A 17872-nucleotide genomic window follows, 5' to 3' on the forward strand; every position below is an offset into this window, starting at 1 on the left:
CTTTTAATCAGCAGTACAACTCTGACATTTATGTGAAGATGCTTTCTAGTAAGAAAACAACACTAACTTTTCCTCAAATAAACAACATGAAATTTAATTGGGTGTAGCTCATTTGAATGGTAGGGAATTGTGTTGGCTTTATTTCTACAGTTTTTGTTAAAACATGAAAAATATCCATAATGAATGTTGTGCACTGAAATCAGACTACCTAGAATAAAATCTTCATGGTATCACCAACTGGGTACTTTAAACTTTTTACCAACATGGCTTTATTATGTGTTTCAATACACATTGCTTATTTGTGTGTTTTTATGTATTTATATATTTGTTTGATTCTTTTGTAAGTGTGGTGATTTGGACAACAAATATCTATACTCAAGAACTATTGTTGCTCTAATCTCAGGCTGACCCTAGAGATGCTGAAAAAAATGGCACAGTGGTAGTATATTTGCCTTACACGTGGCTGACCAGGATGGAACTGGGTTCAATCCCTGGCATCCCATATGGTCCCCTGAGCCAGGAGCCATTTCTGAATGTATAGCCTGGAGTAACCCATGAGTGTTCCTTGTTGTGGCCCAAAAACAATCAAAAAAATTGGTTGCAGGTCAACAGATTAAAGGGCAAATGCCATAATTCCTTTATTGACTTTGGCTCCTGTCCCATACTTTGTATTTTTATTTGTAGTTATATTAAGTGAAATGAGTTGCATATTTCTATCACAAATAAATACTATTAATCCCACATGAAACACTATCTTCTATGTATCTTATCTGGTCATGGTACATGGAGAAAAAAATAGCTGTTATTTTAAGTTTCAGCTCTAAGTAATATCAAGAAGTAATAATTGGTGTTGAACATCACAGAGATTTGTCCTCAGAACTCCACAACTTTAAATTATCAATATATGAAAAGGTAATTTATGTAAAAGTTTTAAAAATTATCATATGCAGAGATGTTATTTAAAATATACTAAAAACATAATACATATTTGGTGAAAATAATGGCTACAGAAAATATACCTTTACCTAATATTTAGTTTTGTCTCTGAGAGTTCAGAAATGTCCCAAGGTTTGACTATTTTTATAGCAGTGAGTGGGAATTAGATGATTTTAGTAACATCCCTCCCTCTTCCTTTTACTATTGGAGTGATGAACCTAATTGTGGGAGCAAGAATGTTGTCCTATGGTGGTAGAGGAAAATAAAAACACAGTGAAAGAAAGTTTAAGACATCTTTAATTTTCTTTGATTCAAAGCACCTTTGTTTTTATACAAATATTTAAATTTAAATTCATAGCTCTACACAGGGGCTCATCCCCGACTTTTTTTTCAACAGTAAACCATAGAACACAAATCAGCTTGTTATGCCTCATAAATTGACAAAAAAAAAAAAAAAAAAAAAAAGATGGTTCCAAAGGCAAGAAGTCTCATGAGCATTGAGTGGAAATAAAAAAAGATCAGCCTAAATATCCAACTGAAAGTCAATGACAATATAATCAAGAGAGACCCAAACTACAGCAAACTATACACAAAAGGGACTTGTTACACTAGCAGTTCAGGGGGCCCAGGGTGGAGATATGGTTGCATGCTGGATACAGGGGCAGAAGGAGGTCAACACTAGTGGTGGGAATTGCTCTTAGTCACTGTCACTATGTACCTTAAATATAACTGTGAAAGACTTGTAATTCACATTGGTCTCAATAAAAAATTATAAATAAATAAATAAACCTTAGAGGAAAATGTTAATTAATTTACTCAAACTAAAAGAAAAGTTAACCACAATAATTTGCAACATTTTCTGCCCAATTTTTTATTTTTAAACATCTGAAGTCAGAGAAATTTTCTCCATTAGAAATTCAAAAATTCAAAAATTCTCCAATTTTTCTTTTAATTTTCAGCACTTTGCTCAGTAGCATGAAGACAATAAATCAAATTCCATAAAAAGTAAAAGCCATTAGTAAAACCCACTAAAAATTAAAACTGCTTTTCTGTTCACTAGTCTTGAGTTTTAAAATGGCCAAAGTTATTTTCTTTCTGATAATCTGTTATTTACAGCTGCCTCCTTATTGCCCAAAGCTGAGGAATTCCTGAGGAGTGGGTGATAAAAGAGAGAGAGCTTGCAACCTTAGTATTCTTAGCCTCTTCTCTGGAGAAATTTAACCCCATTCAGACCTGAGTTTTCAAGTCTCTCAATGCTCAATATCTTAATTGTCCCTTTTTTTTTTTTTTTACCATCCAGAGTACCCCTTTTCTGGTCTCATCACCACTTTGGTCTCATCTAATTTTGCTCCTGTTCTTTTCCACTAACTCCCACAGTTGGGAGGGTCTAGGCTGGTGCCCCGCTGTCAGCAGTCAGCGCTTGTTTGTTGCTTGCCCCATTCAGTCTGGACTGCCTAGTTCCACACAGGCTCTCTCTCTCACTGCCCGTGTTCCCATGGAAATACTCAACACTTGAAACATGCATAGGAAGAGGATAAATGGGTAGACTCATGCTTTTCCTTTGGGACAGTCTTGAAGGTGGCACCTGTGCCCAGCAGTCCTTTTGTTCATACCCAGGGCTTGGAGGCTCTCCAGCCCACAGCACAAACTGCCGCTTTTCTGCCTGCACCCTGCCCTAACTTACTGCACACATGCAGATAACCTCAATTGATCTTCCTCTACCAATCCCCATCTAATAGTGGCACACACACACACACACACACACACACACACACACACACACACACACACACACACACACACACACACACACACACACACACACACACACACAAAACCCAAAAAGCAGCTGAGATTGATAAGAAATTCCAGGCTTTCTCCAGGAAAGAGTTAGGTTTTTGAGGATTATTTGAGAATTTTCTTGAGTTTATGCCCCTCCCCTGCTGCAAACTGCCATGTCTCTATCTAGGAGAGCAATTAACATTAGATTTTAAAATCAAAACACACAAACACCCACCCCACCCCCCACACACACACATATTCACATGCACTCACACACAATTTTTGCTGAACTCAAACCAAATTCTACCGACCCCAAGAGACTGGCATTGGGAGTCTCAAACTCAATTTACCTGCAGGCCTTGAGTGCAAAGTCAGTAGTAAGCCTTGAATTTTGGGGGGTGTGACCCAAACAACTAAAACAAAACAAAACAAAAAGAGATTCCTCTAGGGCAGGGCCACAAAATGTTGTATGGAGGGCCTTTTGCGGCCCGCGAGAGTTTGAGACCCAGAAAATAAACAGCATGTTGGACAGAAAGACAGAGAGACACAGAGTGTACCCCCAACTCTAAGTCAGACATGCACAGACAAAAGAAGACATGTACAAATTGGTTGAGAAAATTAATATCTCTTGGATTCCTAACCGGGCCTCAGTTATGGGAGAATTTAGACATCTCCCAAACCAGACAAAGAAATAGACCCTTTACAGAATTACAGCTAACACCAGAACTTCAGTTGGGGGATTTGTAGCTAACCCAGACTCCCAGTCTTGAATTTATGGCTGAACCCAGGCCTCTCCTTAGGGGATATGCAGCTGACCCATACCACCCTTCTGGCATTTTCTGACTTTACTCAAGCTTTTCTCCCTATTTTTTGTTGTCCTCCCATGAGCCTCCCACTGTTAGCTCTGAATTCAAGATCCATCTCTACAAAGACCACCAAGGAGAATAACAGCACTGCAAACACAAGAGAATTTATTACAAGTATTCTGGGGCCACCCCTCATGAGGCCAAACCCTGACAATAGCTCACAAAGTCATTTTTAAAGGGAATCTAGAGGGTTTCCACATAGTCATAATTGACCTTTAAAACTATTGGTTCTCATACTGCATCAGACAAATATGTAGGTTTGTTTGTATGTTTAATTAAAAAGAAAATCTTATTTTTATAGATTCAAAGTGCAGTTTTTAGTTTGGAGTTTCTTCTACTATCTATATGAGGCCATTTTGCACTTTGTAGTCAGCCATCTGGACCTGGTATGAGCTTGAAAGGTCAGGTTCCAGACACTGGCATTTGTTATTTTAGGCTTTATTTCAGCCCACACAGTATGAGCTGGGCTTGTAATATGGAATATGGCTGCACTTAGGTTAATCAAAGCTAAGTTCTAACAAAATAAATAAAATTTCTGCTGCAACATCTTTCCTAGAAAGAGACACATTTTTTTTTGCAAAGATTCTGCTATGCTTCTAAGTAACTATTTTTTCTGAATCTTCTTCATATGGACAATTGAATATTGACTAGTATACATTTTCCTGAATAGTAGTACTTTATGTAACTTGTAGCAGGAAGGCAAAGGTTATGCCATCTGTGTATTATTAACAATATATCTATCATATTTTTATATTTGACCCTCAAATTCTATATGTATTTTACTGATGTCTGTCCATTCCAATTCTTTCTCTGTTGTTTCTCCAAAAATTTCAAGTTTCATTGCTTGTTTTTCATGCTTTTTACCAAAGTGTTTAAATGTATGCCTTTAATATTCCAAAATGAAAGCACTAGAGAATATTATTTATTATAAAAATTTATTATGAAATTTATTATAAATTTATTATAAAAATATATTATAAATTTATTATAAATTTATTATAAAATTTATTATAAAAATTTTATTTTTAGTATAAATTTATTATAAAAATAAATTTAAATATTATAAGGAAACTCCAGTATAGGCATTAAATCAGTGCAATTAGATACATTACATAAGTTAAAACTGTGTAAAGAGAAAATGAGCCACCGTGTAAATCAAGTTCTTTCTGCTAAAATAAAGTGTGATCTTAAATCAGAGGTGAGAAAGCACAGCACAGAAGCCTTCTGTTTAGCAAGGATTCTGCCTCAGGGGAGGAATTCCATGTTAGTGTGTGATTAGAACTAGAATTGGAAGGAGAGGAATTTTTATTGTAATCCCTGGGGTGTTTTTAAAGTAATGCATACATTTGCTAAGATTCTTATCTTCAAGAGTTGAACCTTAATTCCTCCCTTCTTGAATATAAACTACACTTGCTCTCTTCTCAGGAGAGCAAGACTGAGTTGTAGTCATAGATGGTGAACTGGAGACAAGGTCTGAAGCTTTCCTTTTTTCTCTCTCTAAGTCTAATATAACTTGCCCTGAGAGTATCCAGTGCTAAATTAGAGAGATATGCAAGGAATTATGATTCAAGGACTATGTGGCTGGAAGTTGTGATTTTCTTTTTAAATAACAAAGGCTTTCTATCAAAATCCCTGTGAGCCAGATACTTTGGAAGTGGATTCTCAGGACTGAACCCTATATTCTAAAACAGTAACTCTATTTAGAACATTGACTCTTGGGGCCTGAGAGGTGGCGCTAGAGGTAAGGTGTCTGCCTTGCAAGGGCTAGCCAAGGAAGGACTGCTGTTAGATCTCCCCCGAGTCCCAAAGGGTTCCCCCAAGCCAGGGGCAATATATGAGTGCTTAGCCAGGAGTAACCCCTAAGCATCAAACGGGTGTGGCCCAAAAAACCAAAACAAAAAACATAAAACAAAACAACAACAACAACAAAAAAAAAACATTGACTCTGCTTTGAGACATCCTAAACCGACCAAGAAAGCTGTTGTTACCTAATTTCTGATCCTCTGGAAGTGTGTGAGATCATAAAATGTGTTGTTATGAGTAACTCTATTTTGCGTGTAATTTGTCATCCAGAAAACTGATTAAATTTAACAGTGACTAATGCAAACACCTGCCTGGCAGATTTGAGGAAAAATTTAGAATATGTACTTACTTGTAATTATACTCGATTCAAATGCAGTTACTCTATCAGTAGGTATTTAGATTATTACAAAGTTTTCTCTAAGCATGTATTAGATTTATATCACCTATGCCTGAGGCTCACTCTGTAGCAGTAATATTGTTTTACTCATTATTATTTCTTTACTACCAAGTGATCAAGTGCGTGGATGAAATAAAGTTACTTGGTAAGAAATATACTTTTTTTTTAGAAAACTCTTGTAAATTTTATGACTTTTTAAAATAATTCATGCTTTTTATGTATCTTAGAAAATATAAAGGTAAACAATGCAAATACATTGTTCCAAATCTATCAATGATATATATTTTCATTTATAGTTAATTTCAAGCTATCAGAACAATATTGTCATGCAATTCTTATGCATTTTTGCTTCTCAAGAGACCAGTTCCTAGATTATAAAAATAGTATTTAAATATTTGCAACATTTATAATTCTTCTAAATTTTAATTATATGAAAGCAGACAAATGAGCAAATATTAATATTGACTAACTTAATTAGTTTAAATTACTAGATAATTTATAGGAAATTAGTCCTTTACTGAGTTCCTTCACTGTGGTGTGTTTTTTCTTCTACATTTCAATAAGCATTTCCAATTCAAAAAAATAATTGTAGAAAAGAGCATATGTTTTGTAGCAAAATAAAATAAAATGAGAAAAAAGTTTTTATGTGTATTCTTTGGAGCTTATACATATGAGATGAAAACTTTTACCACCTTTAATAATTTCCTCATTTGAAAGTTTGAGGCCAAAGATGTTTTGAAGAAAAGCTGCAAGGGTGAGTGAAATCCTAGAGGTGACATCTGAGGTAAATAATTAGCATGGAATATAATTTTTAGGACATTTAGAGATATCTTGTTATAATTTCTAAGATTAAAGCAGCAATGCTTGGGAAAAATGTCTGACAGCAGGCTCTCTTTTTCAAGAGTATTTCAAGTTTGAAAATGATTCTGAACAAAGAAATTATGTTCTTTGGTAAAAGTCTAATGATTATTAAAAATCCAGGGGCCAGAAAAATAGTGTAGTGATAGGGTGTTTGCCTTGCACGCAGATGATGAACTTCAGTTTTATCCCCAGCATCCTATATAGTCCCCCAAGCCAGGAGCAATTTCTGAGTGCATAGCCAGGAATAACCCTTGAGTGTCACCGGGCATGGCCCCAAAACCAAACACCCCCCCCCCCAAATCAAGCAAATAGTTTCACTCTAAAGAGAATTTTGTTTAAAAGAAAAGTGTGAATAACACTCATATGCAAGCAGAAAATATTTATAAAGGAAACTAGTATAAAAGAAATTATAAGTGCTCGCTTCGGCAGCACATATACTAAAATTGGAACGATACAGAGAAGATTAGCATGGCCCCTGCGCAAGGATGACACGCAAATTCGTGAAGCGTTCCATATTTAAAAAAAAAAAGAAATTATAAACCACATCTTGTTAATATTCAACACAGTTTTATATAAAAAGAGAGTTTACAACTCTAGGAGCAGTGACCTGCAGATAAAAATATATTATCACACATTCAAAGGGAATCAAGAAAGTCTGACCTTGAGTTAATTGAAATATAGGGCACACAAGTTGAAGTAAGTAAATGGTATCTATTATAAAGTGTGATACAATGTGGTGAGAAATAAAGGGTTATAATGTGATTCACAGTAACAATATTATTGCTATTATTGATTTTTAATAACATTCCTACTGATATCAATGATCACTATTCATAAAAATACTTTTTCTGAAATTGGACAAATAAATTATTTACTTGCTAGTGAGAAGTTATTCTTGCCTCTCTGTCAATTAAAATTTAAATATATAAATATTAAGATTAAGGAGAAATATCTAAATGACTTATATTGAAAGTTAAAGGAACAAGAATTATGTAACTGAATGTGACTAACTCGATTTGAAAGTTTAATATTAATGAACAAACATTGTAATGATGTGAAAATAATCCTACCAAAGCAAAACAGCAAGTTTCCAATTATATAATCTTGTAATCCAGTTTAGAAACATTGTACAGCCAGAAAGAAAAATTAAAATAACACCTAAATACATTCTTCTTTTTTTGAAAAAAAAAAAAAACTAAAAGGATACCTAAAATCCATACATGAGCTTTGTTCTATTCAGGTACATATGCCATAGTCTGATGCTTTAGATATGAAATCCAGATTCATAGTTTAAAATAAATAAAACACTAGGCATTGCTTAAAAATTTTACTGAAAGTCCTGAGGAAAAGTCTCTTTTTTTTTTTTAGAAGAACTAAAATATATATAGGACATAAACAAAATTTGCGTAACCATTTTCCCTTCATGTCTCCCAGCCAGGTAATTTATGAAGATTTTTAACAGTCCATGTCTCCATGCAGCTAATTCCAGTATTTGGCAACACCCTGACAAGCTTATGACCTTGTTCAGCTGCAATAGTATTTGATATGGGAGTGAGGGAGGGTGGGAAGGTGATGCATCTAGTTTCTATGTCTGTGTAGATGACCAAATCAAATCAAGCACCTAGTCAAACTGAGCAATTGTGCAGAGAATAGCTATCAGTACAGGTGAAAATACCATTTACCATGAAAAATAGCTGCTTCAGCGGTTGCTCATGACTGCAGAGTCAGTCTATGACAACATAACTTTCAGAAACTGTATTCATAGAAGCATACAACTATAATTTGGAAAAATCATAAAGCTTTCATATACATAGATGTCACAGAGAATAATCATTTTTATCTGGTTTTATGTTCTTATTTGAAAAGTATAATTAACTAGATTGTACAGTTGGTTTGAACACTGTGTAAACAAAGACTGCGCCAAAGTTAGGTTGGAAAGCAAGGACAATCTTAATGCGATTTTATGTATTAAACTAAGTGGACTACTGTAATTTCTCAATTTATTCAGCATTCAATAAAGTATTTATTAAGACAAATACTATAACATACAGGTAACCAAATACAAGATTGAAATGTCTGGAATATCACAAGAACAAACATTTATTGAATGAGTACTTTAATTAATGTATGAGGGAAAGCTTGATTTTTCCCTTAAAGGTAGAAAGAGTGGGCCATGGAGATGATACAGAAATTGGAAATATGGAAGGCACATTGTCCAATAGCCTTGCATCTCCATCCCTTAACCCTGCTGAACAAAAAGAATGTGGCCTGTTAAAATTGAATCATGACTGGTGCAGCTCCCATTATGTTAGTTTTGTATCTCTTGCCCCATCCTCTCTCAGTAAAGGATGTTCTCTGTTAAAACTTAACTATAGTAAAGGAAAGACACAAGTTGTGTATCTAGTCTTGACATTTTTACAAAGGCAGGATGTCAGCCAACTGCACCAATGGGTTAAAAAAATAAAATTTAACTAAGATATATAAAGTATGAAAAGCCTGTCTCAAATACAGGCAGGGGGTGGAGAGGGAAGAAATGGGGGCATTGATGATGGGTATTTTACAGGGTAAATGGGGTGTTCTTGGTATGACTGAAACCCAACTACAATTATGTTTATAATCACAGTGTTTAAATAAAGAAATTATTAAAAAAAAAGAGAAAGTAAAGAAAGTATGCTTCTCTCCTTAAAGTTTAAGAAGCTCAGCTGGCATTGTCATTTTATAAATTACCCCGTTTGGCCAGCTCTGACCACTGTGCTTAGTTGTCCATCACTTTACTCTATATATACCCCTGCTGTAGAAACATGTTTGTAATCATGGTGCTTAAATAAACATATTAAAAAAGAAAAGAAATAAAATAATTCATATTTTAGTAAAATGATCTAGAATTAAATTTCCATTATAAAAAATAAAATAAAACCCTGCAGTACTTAATAAAGATGGAACTGTTCTGACAGAACCCCCGCTGTGTCTGAGAGTCCTTGCTTTGGCACTGTGGCAAGACTTTTCCTCTTCCTCCCAGCCCTCTAGGTCCTGCTCCAAGAGGCAGTTAGTTGGGGACGAATCCTTGTCAACAGAACAGTAATAAACTGACCCAAGATTCTCATGGAATGACAGCAGATGATTCCACCCCTGCTTGGATCACCTTTTAAGACATCTGATATAGCTCTTGAGAAATCATAGGTTCTGAGAAGCAATACAATTTGCAAGCTCTAGTTCTGAACCCTATCCCTCCTCATCACTAAACAAAAACAAAAAATAGCATCACTAAACAAAAACAAAAAAGTATCTTCTTAATAAATTTTAATGCATATATTATACATCCTTTCTCTCTCTCTCTCTCTCTCTCTCTCTCTCTCTCTCTATATATATATATATATATATATATATATATATATATATATTTGGTTTTGGACTCACACCCGGCAGCGCTCAGGGTTTACTCCTGGCTCTACACTCAGAAATTTCTCCTGGCAGAATCAGGGGACCACATGGGATGCTGGAATTCAAGCCACCGCCCTTCTGCATGCAAGGCAAACGCCTTACCTCCATGCTATCTTTCCGTCCCTACCTTTCTATTTTTTTATGCCAGCTAAGAATATTTATAAAGAAAACAGTGAAATTAAGAAATACTAGGCATCAGCACTATTAGAAATGGTTATATGTTATTTACATATAATACTGAATAATACTTATAATAATAAATCATATAATGCCTAATATGTACAAAGCACTAGAATAAGCACTTTATATAAATCTGATTATCTTTAATTTAAAAAAACCTTCAACATATTTATTTGCATGCTTTAAAGGAAATTATTCCCCTGCCATACCACACATGGGAAACTTAAATGGCATTATAAATAAATGTGGATAAGATAAATATGCAACAGATTGTCTCACAGTGATGTATAGATTTCATGACAACATTAGTTGCTTCAACGTTTATGTTTCTGGCCAAAAAAATAACAAAATAATTGTGAAAGGTCATAAGAGAGGGGAAGATACAGTGGTTAAAATGCTTGCCTTGTGTATAGGGATCGAGCTTGATTTTCTGAGTACCACCAGGAGTAATCCATGAGATGACTGGTAATAGTACTTCTGACCCCTAACTACCTGCTAGATATAGCCCCCAAATAAGCAAAAACATGATTTCTAAACCTGAAAAGAGAATGGAAAGGAGAAGATCAATTGTTTGTGCTTTTATTATCTAGCTTTGATATAATATAACTTAAAATGGATTCCATAAGTAAGAGCATCTGTTCTTTTGTTGCAACAGAAGGAAGTATCTAAACTAGAGAGATTAGAGTCAAAAAGGATATTTCCCTGGGATGCAGCCAACCTACTTTTTATCTGAGGCACCCACACAGTCAGCAAACTGTGCTAGGAATAATCTCTAAATACAGAGCCTGGAGTAAGCCTGGAGCACTGCTTGGTGAGGCCCAAATCAACCAACACACACACACACACACACACACACACAAACACTCACACACACATCTGAATAAATTTTAGTACTAAGTTGTTAATAACAGTTTCCTAGAATATAGATCTTGTGCATGAAAGGCAAGCACCTTCCTACTGTAATATTTCTCTGGTCCCAAAGTCATGGTTTGATGGTTTTATCAATTGCAAATTGATAAAAAAATATGTAACATGTTAACAATACTGTATAAATATCTTAGAAACTACTGAGAAAATATTAATGACATCTTAACATCATGCACATCTATTATTTGATCTCTTTAATCAAAAGTAATATAAAGATCTCAGACCAGGAGAGACAGTCTAGCTGTTAAAGAGCTGCCTTGAATTCAGCCCAATACTATATATGATCTCTTGAGTACTGTTCAAAGTTACCCCTGATCACAGAGTCAGGAGTAATGTGTTTTGTTGCGACCCAACCCCAAGCCCCCAAAATAAAAAGACTTAAACAAATAAATAAAATCAAGGAATGAAGATATAGTACCATATAGAATGCTCCTGTCTTACATGATGTTGACCCAGGTTTAAACCAAGGAATCCCATATAGTACTCAGAGTCCTACAGGAGTAATCTCTGAGTTCAGAGCCAAAAGTAAGGCCTGAAAACCAATATGTGTGGACCAAGCACACACACCAAGTAAAAATATGGACAATGAATGTTTAGGTTGTATATTTTAAATGCTATAATATTGAAATAATATAAGAATACAAGTATTTCTTATTTTATTGTCTTTTTCCTATGTCATCTTTTATCTACAGTTGACAGTGGTCATATTTGTCAGTATTATGATAAAAGTCTTTACAAGAAGACTTTTTAGAAGATCTTATATTATCTTTTCAGTGTATAAAATCTAGGTCATTTTTGTTTCTCATATTCATCAACTCTGAAAATAGTAGATAACAATTTATCATCACTCAGTTTTCAAAAAGTGGCCTTAATTATATATAATTTGCTAAAGAGTAACTTAGCATGTATTTTTGGAACTTCAATGTGATAAAATAAGCTGTATGGAATTGCATCGACTATTATGGCTTAGCAAAGAAATAAATGACTTTATTTATTATTTGACCCAAGACAAGTTATCCCAGAATACTACTGCTAATACTTATATGTTTTCTTGAAAATGTTGCTTTTATAACATAAATCAAGGTTACTTTAAGAGTAAAAATAGGGTGGGCCGGAAAAAAAAAAGAGTAACAAATATTAATTGCAAGAATTCTGAGGCCCGCTCAGCCTGTGAGAAACTGTGAGTGATGCCTCAGTGTGTATCTCCTATTTTGTCTCCTAAAATCCTAAACCACTCTTGGGAGTGGGCTGAAAAGGGCCCAGAAAATTAGTTCTCCCAGAGGCTGATTCAAGAGGCCGGAACACCAAGGGACTGCTTCCTAAAGTGAAAACCGGCTATAATCAGTACTTCACAGAAGGCAGGTCCCCTGTTCATGACGACAGGCTGGGAAAATCTACACTGGCTTAGTGGGGCCCGACTGTGAGAAACTGTGAGTGCTGCCAGTGATTTTCTTATGTCCAGTCTCCTAAATCTCTTGGGAGTGGGCAAAGAAGGGCCCAGAAAATTCGTTCTCCCAGAGGATTTAGAAGAGCACTTAGCTCCACTTCGTTATGTGCCTATGTGCTCTTTCTAAGAAAAAAAAACACAGGCCAACATCAAACATAGAGAATGAAGATGACAATTATAATGAAAAGTAAACAGCCAACCAACTGATCAATCTCTCAGATAATGAGTTTAGACAAGAAATATGGAAGATGCTCAAAGAACTCAAAGAAACCATGGATCGAGTTGAACAGAAAACTAATAAGAACTAAGAAAATATAAAGACAGAAATCACAAAACTCCAAACTGAAATAACAAGTCAAACAACAGGCCTGAAAAACTCAGTAATCAAATTGAATGGCAAAATGGATACGCTCTCAAACAGGCTAACAGAAGCTGAGAATAGAATTAGTGCTGTGGAAGATGAGATAAATAACAACTCCATACAGTGGGAGAGTTGGAAAAAAAAACTTAAAGCAAATGAACAGACAATAAAAAAATTAGACAAAGAATGGGAACAGATGAAAATAGAAGTCTATGATAAGCTCAACAGAAACAATTTAAGAATCATTGGAGTCCCAGAGACCCAGGAAGACAATTTTCAGGAAGAAAATTTCCAGGAAGAATCTATGGTCAAGAATATCATTAAAGAGAAACTTCCAGATTTAAAGAATATTTGTGCTCAAATCCTGCATGCCCGAAGATTACGAACCAAAAGAGAGCCCAGAAAAAATACTCCAAGACACATCTTAGTCACAATGACGAATCCCACAGATAGAGACAGAATTCTGAAAGCAGCAAGATCAAAAAGGGAAATAACATTCAAGGGAACATCCTTGAGATTTAGAGCAGACCTGTCACCAGAAACACTCAATGCCAGAAAGCAGTGGTGGGATATTGTGAAAAGACTGAATGAAATGAATGCTTCACCTAGAATACTGTACCCAGCAAAACTCACTTTCCGGTTTGACAGAAGAATACATGGTTTCACAGACAAAAAACAGCTCAGAAAGTTTACAGACTCAAAACCAGTCTTAAGAGAAAAACTGAAGGACCTAATTTAAGACAAGACTGACCAAAAGACAAACCAAATTGCGATATAAAGATGGCATTAAATCCCAAAACAATTATTTCTTTCAATGTCAATGGACTAAATGCACCAGTTAAGAGACACGGAGTGGATAGATCAAAAAACTCAAACCAACCTTTTGCTGCCTACAAGAAATGTACCTGAATAGTCAGAACAAACATGGACACAAAATAAAAGGCTGAAGGAAAATTATCTAAGCAAACAATACCCATAAAACAGCTAGAGTGATCATACTAATATTGGATGATGCAAACTTTATACACTGGAAAGCTGTAAGGGACATAGATGGACATTTTGTATTAATCAAGAGATATGTACAGCAGGAAGAAATCACTCTCTTAAATATATATGCACCAAATGAGGGGCCAGCAAAATATTTAATACAATTGTTGACAAATCTAAAAAATAATATCAATAACAACACAATAATTGTGGGGGACCTCAACACAGCTTTGTCAACACTGGATAGGTCAACCAGACTGAAACCCAACAAGAATATACTATACCTGAAAAGAGAAATGAAAAAAAGTTGCCTAGTAGATATATATAGGACACTCCATCCCCTTAACCTGGATACACATTTTTCTCCAATGTACATGGGACATTCTCCAGGATAGACTACATGCTGGCACATAAAACATACCTACATAATATCAAGAGGTTAAAAATTTTGCAGGCTACCTTTGCTGACCACAAGGCTCTGAAATTATCTGTGAATTCCAAAGGAACATAGAAGAAAAACTTTAATACCTGGAAGTTAAACAGCCTCATATTCAATAACCAGTGGATCTGAGATAAAATCAGAGAGGAAATCAAAACTTTCCTTGAAACAAATGATAATAAAGACACAAACAATCAGAACTTATGGGACACAGCAAAAGCGGTCCTGAGAGGAAAATTTATAGCTTTGCAAGCACACATCAGGAAGAAAGAAAGAGCCTGCCTGAATAGCTTAATGACACAGCTCATAGAATTAGAAAGTGCTCAACAAAGGGAACCAAAAATAGAGAGACAGAAGGAAAAAACAAAACTGAGAGCAGAAATCAACGAATGAAAGCAGAAGTTGGTTCTTCGATAAAATAAACAAGATTGATAGACCACTGGCAAAACTAACAAAGAGAGAGAAACTTGATAACTCGTATTAGGAATGAAAAAGGAGAGATCACTACTGATATGACAGAGATTCAAAGGGTAATCAGAAACTACTTTGAAGAACCCTATGCCACTAAAAATGAGAATCTGGAAGAAATGGATAAATTCTTGAACTCTTATAGTCTTTCACGGTTGAATGAAGAGGATGTAGCATATCTAAACATCCTCATTACTATTGATGAAATTAAAACGGTAATCAAATATCTGCCTGAAAACAAAAGCCAAGGCCCAGATGGATTCACTAATTAATTCTTTCAAACTTTCCAAGGGGAACTACTAACAATCCTGGCAAGACTCTTTCATGAAATCAAAAAAATGCGAACACTTCTTAATATCTCTTATGAAGCCAACATCACCTTAAAACCTAAACCAGACAGAGATGCTACGAAAAAAGAAAATTACAGACCAATATCGCTGATGAATGCAGATGCAAAGATCCTCAACAAAGTCCTGGCAAATAGGATTCAATGCCTCATTAAGAAGATCATCCACTACGATCAAATCTTTTATTCCAGGAATGCAAGGATGGTTTAACATTCGTAAATCTATCAACATAAAACACAACATCAACAATAAGAAAAAATAAAATTTATATGATCATATCAATAGGTGCAGACAAAGCATTTGATAAGATCCAACACCCATTCTGATCAAAACTCTCAGCAAGATGGGAATGAAAGGAACCTTTCTCAATATAGTTAAGGCCATCTACCACAACCAAATAGCAAATATTATCCTCAATGGAGAAAAACTAAGAGCTTTCCCTCTAAATGCTGGCACAAGACAAGGCTGTCCTCTGTCACCACTCCTATTCAACATAGTACTGGATGTACTAGCTATGGCGATTAGGCAAAAAAAAAAAAAAAAAAGATATCAAGGGAATCCAGATAGGAAAGGAAGAAGTCAATCTCTCATTGTTTGCAGATGACATGATACTCTACTTAGAAAACCCTAAAGACTCTACCAAAAAGCTTCTAGAAACAAAAAATCATATAGCAAGGTGGCAGGCTACAAAATTTAAACACAGAAATCAATGGCCTTTTTATACACCAATAGTAATAAGGAAGAAATGGACATTAAGAAAACAACCCCATTCACATTAGTGCCACACAAACTCAAATATCTTGGAATGAACTTGACTAAAAATGTGAAGGACTTATACAAAGAAAACTATAAGCCTCTGCTTCAAGAAAGAAGAGAGGACACGAGAAAATGGAAACACATGCCCTGCTCATGGATTGGCAGGATTAACATCATCTAAATGGCAATACTCCCCAAAGCATTGTACAGGTTTAATGAAATCCCTCTAAAGATACCCATGGCATTCTTCAAAGAATTGGATCTGGCACTTTTGAAATTCATTTGGAACAATAAACACCCTAGAATAGCTAAAGCAATCATTGGGAAAAAGAATATGGGAGGAATTACTTTCCTCAACTTTAAACTTTACTACAAAGCAATAGTTATCAAAATAGCATGGTATTGGTATGAAGACAGACCCTCAGATCAGTGGAATAGGCTTGAGTACTCAGAAAATGTTCCCCAGACATATAATCACCTAATGTTTGATAAAGGAGCAAGAAATCCTAAATGGAGCAAAGAAAGTCTCTTCAATAAGTGGTTGTTGGCACAACTGGCTAGCCACTTGCAAAAAATTGAACTTAGACCCCCAGTTAACATCATGTACAGAGGTATACTCCAAATGGATTAAAGATCTCGATATCACACCCAAAACTATAAGATATATAGACTAACACGTAGGTAAAACACTCCAGGACATAGAGACTACAGGCATATTCAAGGAGGAAACTGCACTCTTCAGGCAAGTGAAAGCAGAGATTAACAGATGGGACTATATTAAGCTGAGAAGCTTCTGCACCTCAAAGGAAATAGTGCCCAGGATACAAGAGTCACCCACTGAGTGGGAGAAACTACTCACCCAATACCCATCAGATAATGGGCTAATGCCCAAAATATACAAGGCACTGACAGAACTTTACAAGAAAAAAACATCTACTCACATCAATAAATGGGGAGAAGAAACGGACAGACACTTTGACAAAAAAGAAATACAAATGGCCAAAAGATACATGAAAAAATGCTCCATATCACTAATCATCAGGGCGATGCAAATCAAAACAACCATGAGCTACGACCTCACTCCACAGAGATTGGCACATATCACAAAGAATGAGAACAAACAGTGTTGGTGGGCACGTGGAGAGAAAGGAACTCATCCACTGCTGGTGGGAATGCAGTCTAGTTCAACCTTTATGGAAAGCGATATGGAGATTCCTCCAACAACTGGAATTTGAGCTCCCAGTTCAATCCAACTATACCACTCCTAGGAATATACCCTAGGAACACAAAACTACAATACAAAAATCCCTTCCTTACACCTATATTCATTGAAGCACTATTTACCATAGCAAGACTCTGGAAATAACCAAGATGCCCTTCAACAGACGAATGGCTAAAGAAACTGTGGTACATATGCATGATGGAATATTATGCAGCTGTCAGGAAAGATGAATTCATGAAATTTTCCTATAAATGGATGTACATGGCATCTATTATGCGGATTGAAATAAGTCATATATATCGAGAGAAAGATGCAGAATGGTCTTACTCATCTATGGGTTTTAAGAAAAAAGAGAGAATGGATGGAAGTTACAACTCACCTCATTAAGCTCACCACTGACAGGGATGGGTTTAATTAGAGAAATAAGTACATTTTGAACTCTCCTAATAATGAGAATATATGAGGGAAATAGAAAGCCTGTCTAGAGTACAGGAGTGGGTTGTGTGGGGAGGAGGGAGATGTGGGACATTGGTGATGGGAATGTTGCACTGGTGTTCTTTACATGACTGAAACCCAAACAAAATCATGTGTGTAATCAAGGTGTTTAAATAAAATATATAAAAAAAAAAGACTTAAAGTGAAAATTTGGAGA

General features: G+C 35.4%; 1 non-coding gene across 1 annotated transcript; it reads left to right on the top strand.

The window, feature by feature from the left end:
• The first annotated feature begins 7058 nt into the window (after window positions 1-7058).
• On the top strand, window positions 7059-7165 carry LOC126010457 (U6 spliceosomal RNA). Its single transcript, XR_007496487.1, has one exon. It is a non-coding gene; the product is annotated as a U6 spliceosomal RNA (small nuclear RNA).
• Window positions 7166-17872: the final 10707 nt, after the last annotated feature.

The sequence above is a fragment of the Suncus etruscus genome, chromosome 5 (assembly GCF_024139225.1).
Source record: "Suncus etruscus isolate mSunEtr1 chromosome 5, mSunEtr1.pri.cur, whole genome shotgun sequence".
NCBI lineage: Eukaryota > Metazoa > Chordata > Mammalia > Eulipotyphla > Soricidae > Suncus > Suncus etruscus.